General features: G+C 47.4%; 1 protein-coding gene and 1 pseudogene across 7 annotated transcripts in view; one reads left to right on the forward strand and one right to left on the reverse strand.

Annotated features, from left to right (window-relative positions):
* Nucleotides 1-1001: 1001 nt before the first annotated feature.
* On the reverse strand, nt 1002-1674 carry LOC112395011 (transgelin-2 pseudogene; annotated as a pseudogene). Its single transcript, XR_003002280.1, has one exon. The product of XR_003002280.1 is annotated as a transgelin-2 pseudogene (transcript).
* Nucleotides 1675-8143: 6469 nt separating this feature from the next.
* SAP130 (Sin3A associated protein 130) overlaps nt 8144-8499 on the forward strand; it is a 76948-nt gene continuing 76592 nt past the window's right edge. For all 6 annotated transcript variants that reach the window (XM_024738034.1, XM_024738036.1, XM_024738035.1 and 3 more), the window contains exon 1: nt 8144-8273. The gene's annotated coding sequence lies outside the window, so the exon portion shown is untranslated. The remainder of the gene's footprint in view (nt 8274-8499) is intronic.

Genomic DNA, 8499 nt, shown 5'->3' on the forward strand with positions numbered 1-8499 from the left:
ACACGCAGCGGGGATAAAAACCTGCTGGGATTTTGACCAGGATGGTAGTGAGTCTCTCTCACTTTGGAGAGAATAAGAGGTTTTCACGTTGAGTCTTCCAGTCCATGGAGATAGCATGTACCTCCTTTAAGTCTTCCTTAATTTCTCTCAACGTCATATTATAATATTTGGAGTATAAATCTTGCCATCTAATCACATTTGATTTTAAAATGTTGTTGTAAAACATGATACCTTATTTTACTTTCTTCCTTTTTTATGATTTATTTATTTATTTTACACTAGGTCCTTGTTGGTTATCTATTTTATTTTTTAATTTAATTTAATTTTTTTTTTAAAGACAGAGATTCTTTATTTAAATCAGCAAACTCAGATTCTTCAAGCCCCAGCCCATGGAGGGCAGCCTTCCCTCCCCAGTCCCCTCACCCCCACCCCTTAGCCACAGAGAGGGGAATGGAAAATGAGAAGCCTGAAGGCCTCTGCCAGGGCAGGCTGCCTCAGAAGCTTGGTGAGTGCAGTCCAGCTGGAGCTGGGGGAGCAGCCGCCACAGACCCCTCCCTATAAATTAAGTCCCTGCAGCCACAGCTGTGGGCGAGGCGTACTTGTGGGGAGAAGGCCATTAGGCAGCATCCCTGACTCCCAGTCAAGGAATGGATTAGGGCACAGGGCTCAGGGGAAGAGAGGTCAGAGAGAAAGAGAAGAGGTATGGTGGGGAGAAGGGGTGATGCCCCCCTAATTTTGGTCCTGGGGAAAAGAGGCCAGTTGGTCCAATTTTGGTGGATTTGGAGAAGGGAATGTATTAGTAAGCACGGTGGGGAGGCCACTGTCAGGCACCCTCAGAGGAGACAGGCCAGGCCCCAACTCTGGCAGAAGGGAGTGTGAGAGCTCCAGGGGCTCTCAGGGAATGTCACTGCTAAAATATATATACACACACACACACACACACACACATATATATATATATTAACCATTCATGGCAGGCAGGGGCAGGGCTGTGGGTGGGATCAGAGGATCTGGCATGGCATCCCGTAGCCGGTCATGCCTGCCTGAGATGCCCCGCGGTTGGTCCCCATCTGTAACCCAATCACATTCTTGCCCTCCTGCAGCTGGTCGTCTGAGAAGTTCCGAGGGTTCTCCTTGGATTTCTTGGGAAACCAGTTGGGATCTCCAGAGAAGAGCCCATTGCTCTGGGTTACCGCCAGCCCACCCAGGTTCAGCAGTGTCCGCTGCACACAGGCCATGTTCTTTCCTTCCCAGAGGTCCACAGTCTGGAAGACGTCAGTGGAGTTGATACCGTAGCGCTCGGCTGCTTGCAGGAACTGGGAGATCTGCTCCATCTGCTTGAAAGCCATGGCGGAGGACTGGATCTTCCTCACTGGGGCCTGCTCCTCGGGGTACAGCCCGTTAATGAGCTCACACAGCACCGTGCCATCCTTGAGCCAGTTCTGGAAGTTCTCGTGCCCAGGCTGGGGCCGGCCCACATCCTTACGGCACTGGGCGGTGGTCCATTGGATCAGGATCTGCTCCAGGTCTGCATCGTATTGTTTCTCAATCTTCTGCTGCACCTCCCGGCTCAGGCCATAGGCAGGTCCCCTGTTGGCCATTCCAAAGGGTGGTGGTGTCTGGGGGAAGCGTTCACGCGGGCCGGAGAGCTGCGCACTCAAGGCGGGGTCTGCAGCGCGAGTGAAGCGCCGGGCCGGGCCCGACCGCTATCTATTTTAAATATAGCAGTGTGTACATGTCAGTCCCAAACTCCCAATCTATCCCTCCCCCCACCCCCAGTAACCATAAGTTCATTCTCTAAGTCTGTAAGTCTGTTTCTGTTTTGTAAATAAGTTCATCTGTATCATTTTTTTAAGATTCCACGTATAAGCAATATCATATGATATTTGTCTTTGTCTGACTTACTCAGTATGATAATCTCCAGGTCCATCCATCTTGCTGCAAGTGGCATTATTTCATTCTTTTTAATGGCTGAGTAATATTCCATTGTGTATATGTACGTCATCTTTATCCATTCCTCTGTCGATGGACGTTTATGTTGCTTTCGTGCCTTAGCTATTGTAAATAGTGCTGCAATGAACACTGCGGTGCGTGTATCCTTTCAAACCATGTTTTTCTTGGAATATATGCCCAGGAGTGGGATTGCTGATTCATATGGTAGTTCTATTTTTAGTTTTTTAAGGAACCTCCATAGTGTTCTCCATAGTTGCTGTATCAATTTACATTCCCACTGACAGTGTAGGAGGGTTCCCTTTTCTCCACACCCTCTCCAGCATTTGTTGTTTGTAGATACCTTCCCACTTTAATTTCTAATTGTTTTCTGATTATAAATAAAAATGAAAATGATTTTAAAAAAAAAGAATCATGACCCCCAAATAAATGTTGGCAGTGGGCAGAGATGGGTGGGGAGCCAGAACAGACAAAGTAAATTAAGTAGGGCATTCCTGCCCAAAGGACACTAAAGGTCATCAGTGAACTTAGGATATGTGGCCCAGACATGAGCCCCATTCCCCAGGACAGCTGGTGATTCGAGGTTCCAGCCCCCCATTCCCTGAAGACTCACAGCTGCTCCTCTTCGTTATTCACGGGGCTCCCTCTAGAGGTCAGAGTGTGCTACTGACATGATGGCCAAGTAGGGCCCCCCAGCACAAGGTGGATGATCTCTCCCACAAAGGGGGTGGAGGGAAGGAGATTTAGTATGGTCCTTGTCCAACCCTGGAAGGTATCATTCTTTTCTTTGTGGGAGTGTGGAATTCCCCCCAGTGTTGGTCAGGTGGGTGAACCAAAATGGGAGTGCTGTGTGCTTGTGGAAGACAAAGGGAGTGAAGATCCCAATTATTGTGAATTGGCAGACTCCACGCTGTGGGGAATGGACGTTCTCCATATGGCCACTGATGGTGGGCAATGGAAATGTGGACCTCTTGGGTCTGGAGGGCCTTGTATGGAGCTACAAATTCAGGTCATGGGCTGGAAGTCTAAATAAGAAATGAAGCAGTGAGGGAAGTCACAAAAGTAAGTCAAACACCCTCAGGAGGCAGGAACGGGTCCACAGGGCCTGGGACTGAAGGTTTCCCATTCTGTGCTGCTGATGTTATTAGCTGGTTTTCTAATGGCCACAAGCTCCTTCGGTGGCCAAGACACCTTCTTCCCACTGGTCCTCAGCAGTCCAGAAGTTGTAACCCTGTGGGTCAGTTTCCTGGGCCGAGAGTCAGGGTAGGGCCACTATCCTTGGGCTGCACTGCAAGAGCAGAGGTGTAAACACAGAGGCAGCTTTTGGGAAGATGTCAAGTCAAAGTTAGAACCAAAGAAGTCCTCAGTTAAAAGAAACTGGTCAGAAGGAGAGTCTTGGTCATAACCAAAACAGTGATAGTGGAAAGAAACAGATAAGAAAGGACTCAGATGAAATGTAACAGAGGCAGGACCTGGGTCTATAAAAATATACCTGTAGAGATTTTCTTAACCCGTTATCTGTCACAGACCCCCTTTGACAGTCTTGTGAAGCCTATGGACCCTTCTTAGAAAAATGTTCTTAAATGCATAAATACCTAGGGATCCTGGGGAAAGAAATTATATACAAACATGGTTATTATCAAAATATATTTAAAAAAACAAATTTGCGCATCGTAATACATGTGCTCCTTTATTAATATATTAAATAACAAACTAATATACTTTCAATATAGGAATGGTTGCAATTTGTGTTTTGAGATAGAGTTTGTGTAATGGGATATGAAAATATACGTGATTTTAATTGGTGACAAAGTTACAAGTACTGTTAATAGTACCAAAATCTGTTACTTCTATTTACAGTGGAAGGAAATGGTAATTTTCAGGTAGACATTAGTGAAAATAAACATGTACCTTCTTCCTATCCAAGTTCACACCCCTGTAAATTCTGTCCACAGACTCCACTCCAGAACACTGTTCTAGAGTCATTTTCATAAGGAACCCATTTCTTCTCCTTAGCGCCCTACCCAGGAAAAGTGGAGCTACGGTTTCTCCAGGTTTGCCTAGTATAAGGTTTTAGTTCAATTGGCTTATATCAGAACTGGGAGGCAAAATCCTTCATTTCTTCCAGCTCAATGTTTTTCAAACATTTTGACCTACAACCCATAATAAGAAATGCATCTTGCATTGAGACCCAGTGCACATACACACAACTGAAACTAAAATTTCACAAAACAATACTCTACTATATGTAGTATATGTACAGTACATAGTTTGCTAGGGCTGCCATAACAAAATATCACAGACTGTAGGGCTTAAGCAGTGGAAATTTATTTTCTCACGGTTCTGGAGAATGGAAGTCCAAGATCAAAATGTCGGCAGGTTAGCTTACCCTTCCCCCTCCCCATATCCTCAAGTCTATTCTCTAGTAGGTCTGCGTCTTTATTCCCATCTTGCCCCTAGGTTCTTCGTGACCATTTTGTTGTTGTTGTTTTTTAGATTCCATATATGTTAGCATATGGTATTTGTTTTCCTCTTTCTGACTTACTTCACTCTGTATGACAGACTCTAGGTCAATCCACCTCACTACAAATGACTCAATTTCGTTTCCTTTTATGGCTGAGTAATATTCCATTGTATATATGTGCCACACCTTCTTTATCCATTCATCTGTTGATGGACGTTTAGGTTGTTTCCATGTCCTGGCTATTGTAAATAGAGCTGCAATGAACATAGTGGTACATGACTCTTTTTGAATTATGGTTTTCTCAGGGTATATGCCCAGTAGTGGGATTGCTGGGTCGTATGACAATCACTATCTTTTTAAACTTGCTGTAACAAGTTTAAAAAACTTGGCTCGTTAAATATCCTGGATGTGTCGAAATCATGTTTCTCTATTGTTTCAAATTTAGCTAAAAACTAAACATAACATAATACAGTCAAGGAAGTGACATCTCCTCACCTTTGCCATATTCTGCTGATTAGAAGAATGTCACAGATCCTGCCACATTCAAAGGAAAGAGATTACACAAGGTCATGAACCCCAAGAGGGGAACCATGAGGGGTCATCCTAGAGTCTGTCCACCATACACACTTTGGAGGAGACAGAGTCTGAGTTTGGCCTAGGTAATAAACCAGATGAAGGTAATAAAAACAATGAATGTGAGTGAGCTCAAAAGCTTCACGTCCTTTACGTGTGTAGCTTTTAACAACTACACAATAAGATTGAGATAAGTAACGGTACTTTCATTTTACAGATGAGTTACCTGGAGGGAACTATATTTCCCTGGCTGGGGAGTTGGGCCAAGGGGAGTATCTGAACCTAGAGGAACCAAAGAGTCAGTATCATTAGATGACCCAGGCTCAGGCTGAGAACCATCTGGGTTCAGCGGCAGAGACCAAACAGAGCTTCACCAACACTTGCAGACCATCCACTGACGTTTGACTGACCACCACAGGACGCTTGCATTGAGAACTTACTCTCTTTGTTGGCAGAGGGCAGTAGTTATTTGTTCTCTTGGTAACCACCCAGCAGATGTTATGCCTGATGGTATCTTTGTTCAATCCATCCAAACTCTCTTCTGTGTACACTATCTCCAAGAACCCAAGATACTAATAAGCCCCCGCAACTGGCAGGGGGGCTTGAAGACCTGAGAAGTGTGGAAGGTTCAGCCTGGTTGGGGTACAAGAAGGCTGTCTTCAGCATGCCAAGCTCAGGGGATGGGAATCCTAAATCCTAGCAACACAACCATAAGTGAAGCATCTATTTTCCTTCAAGTATCCACTACGTGAGGGACTAGAGACATAAGTGAATAAAGCAGAGACTGTCTCTAGTAACTAAGGAAAATTTGGATTTCATTCATGTACTACGGATGTGTTTGTGATTATACCCAGCAAACATTTATTGAATCCTTCCTGTTGATGGGAGATATAAAGATGAATAATTTCTCTCTCCGCCTAATCCAGGAAGAATACATCGTAGATAGATTAGTACTATAACAGAGGGACTGAAGAAGTGTCCACGGAAGTACCTGTAGGGCGGGGGGGAAGGAGAGGAATTCCACGGAAGGCTTCTTGGAGAAGATAAATCATTTCCTTTGCAGTTAGGCATTGTAGAAATGGCAGCACTCTGCTACATAGCTGCTGAAGAGTGAGGCCTATATAAGGCAAGGCTTGAGCAAAACCCTGGAAGCCAAGCTGTGTGGAGAATTGGTGGAAACTATGGTTGAGAGAGTACTCAACCATACTTGAGAGGTAGGAGGGACTGAATTATTAAGGCCTTTGAACTGGGTTTACGGGTTTGGAATAGATTTTGAAGTCATTGGAACATCATGGATGGAAAGAACAGATTCAGAGGAATGCTTTAGAAAAAGAACTCTGCGGAGGACAGGTTGAGGGTAGGAAGAGATTTGAGTGAGGCAGTGTTAGTATAAGCCAGACAGGAATTAATGACAGGTTGAGCCGAGGCTACGGAAGCAACTGGAAAGGAGGTGCAGAGGTCCATAGGGTGACCCTGGGAGATGGAAGAGTGGAAACCAACAAGAATTAAACCAAAGGCAGAGAAGATGGTGATGCCATTAACCAAACCCAGAAACAAGGGGGAGGAGTACACAGGTGAGGCAAATCAATGAAGATGTACGATATGTTAAGTCTCAGGGGCTTGTAAGACATATTTGTGGGACTGTAGGTATACAGTTCAAGAGAGAGTTATCTTGAGTTATCTTTATCACCACGCAGACAAAATATTGAGTCATTTCCGAGAACAGTATTTGAAACTGTGAGAGTGCATTAAACTAGTTAGAAAGATAGTAGAGCATTGAGAGAGGGCTGGAGAGTGCTGTATATGTGAGAAAGAAGTAGAAAGCAACTTAATAGGGACAGAAGTAGAATCAGGAGAGAGTGTGGTTCTGGTGACCAAGGGAAGAATTTTTTTTTCTGAGCATAGCCAATTTACGATGTTGTGTTAGTTTCAGGTGTACAGCAAATTGCTTCAGTTATATATATATATATATATATATATATATATATATATATTTTTTGTGATTCCCATAGGGAAGCACATTTTAAGGAAGAATTACTGTTGGTAAACTAGACAAGATGAGAACTAAGCCAGGACCATTGGGTGAGGTGAGTAGGTCACTGGCAACTTTGGGGAGCAGTCTGAGAAGAGTGGCAGAAGCAGAATGGACTGCCTAAGGAGAGAGGAGGCTAAGGTACTTTTAGGAGAAATTTGAGAAGGGAAGAGTGTGAGAAAGGAAAGTGCCTTGAGGAAGGAGAGCAGGTATTTGAGACATTCTTGTAGCCACGAGCTACTCTTTTCCTCGCAAGAACACAGCTGTGCACGACAGGAAGAAGGGATGTGAGCCCCATTTATTTCTTAACACAAAACTCCAGATCTAAATTACCATCTGGGAAGGGAGGAGGGGGACATTAACTCTATTGTCAGATTCAGATTTTGCTCCGGCAGCTTTGGCTAAGTCTACTGCAGCTGTATCAACTCCATCCCTCCACCCCAAACAAAACAACAAAACACCACCGCCTCCCTCCGCTTCTTCGTAATCTGGAAAAACCGAGCAGGTGCACCGTGCCGGAGTCCTGCGCCAAAGGCCCCTCTCCGAGCCGGCTTTAACCCGAAGGTGCTCGGCTCCCGAGCGGGTCCGGCCTGGTGTGCAGCTCCCGACGCGGCGCGCCGGGCGCAAACCCGACAGAGTCGCTTCAGTTCCGTCCACCCGATCTTCCCACGATGCTCAGGCTTTGCGGGCCGTGGCCTCCGTGGGGACATCAAGAACAGTCAGGAAAGCCCTCGCCCTGCCTGCAGCCCCTTCGGCCCGCTGCAGTCGGCCTCCATTACCTTTTCCCGCGCCGCACCGCCCTCGGGAAAATGAAACCTTGTGGCGTCAGCTGAGGCAAAAGGGTATGAGCTTTTTACTAGGCACAGAGAAAATGCAGAACCGACTTTACACAGCAAAGGGGTGTGTTGCCCCAGCCCGGTCGCCCGGACGCCCCGCCCAGGCCCGCCCTCTCGGCACCTGGGACTACATTTCCCAGAGGCCTCAGCGGCCCCCGAGGGGCAGGCCCGTCCGCTCTCCGCTCACACTGAGCGGTGACTGGCTTCTCCGGAGGAGGGCGGGGCCTACCCCAGCCAATGGGTCAGAGGCTCGTTACGGCGGCGGAAGCAGCGGCGCTGGGCTGAGGGGTGGGGGGCAGAGTGCTAGCGCCTCGGCGGCAGCGGCGGGTCCGGGAGCCCGAGGACGCCGGCTCCACAGGCGGAGAGCGCACGAGAGCGAGCTCGAGGCGGCGCCGCGGCCACTCGGCGCAGCACTCAGGTAATGGCGGGACGGGCGCCTGGGAGCGGAGGGGAGGAGAGGGGAGGAGACGAGGGGGCGGGGCGGCCGAGCCGGGCTGCAGCGTCCTTCCCGCTGCGCGTCCCCGGGGAAGGGCAGCGGTCCCTCGTCTCCTGCGGCGCAAACCTGAGCTCTTTCGCGAGCTGAGCACGGCTTTTGGGCCGGCGGCAGAGGCCGGGTGTCCTGTGGCCAGGCAGGGAGAGGCGTC

This window comes from Neophocaena asiaeorientalis, unplaced genomic scaffold (assembly GCF_003031525.2).
Source record: "Neophocaena asiaeorientalis asiaeorientalis breed wild unplaced genomic scaffold, Neophocaena_asiaeorientalis_V1.1 scaffold98, whole genome shotgun sequence".
Classification (NCBI taxonomy): Eukaryota; Metazoa; Chordata; class Mammalia; order Artiodactyla; family Phocoenidae; genus Neophocaena; species Neophocaena asiaeorientalis.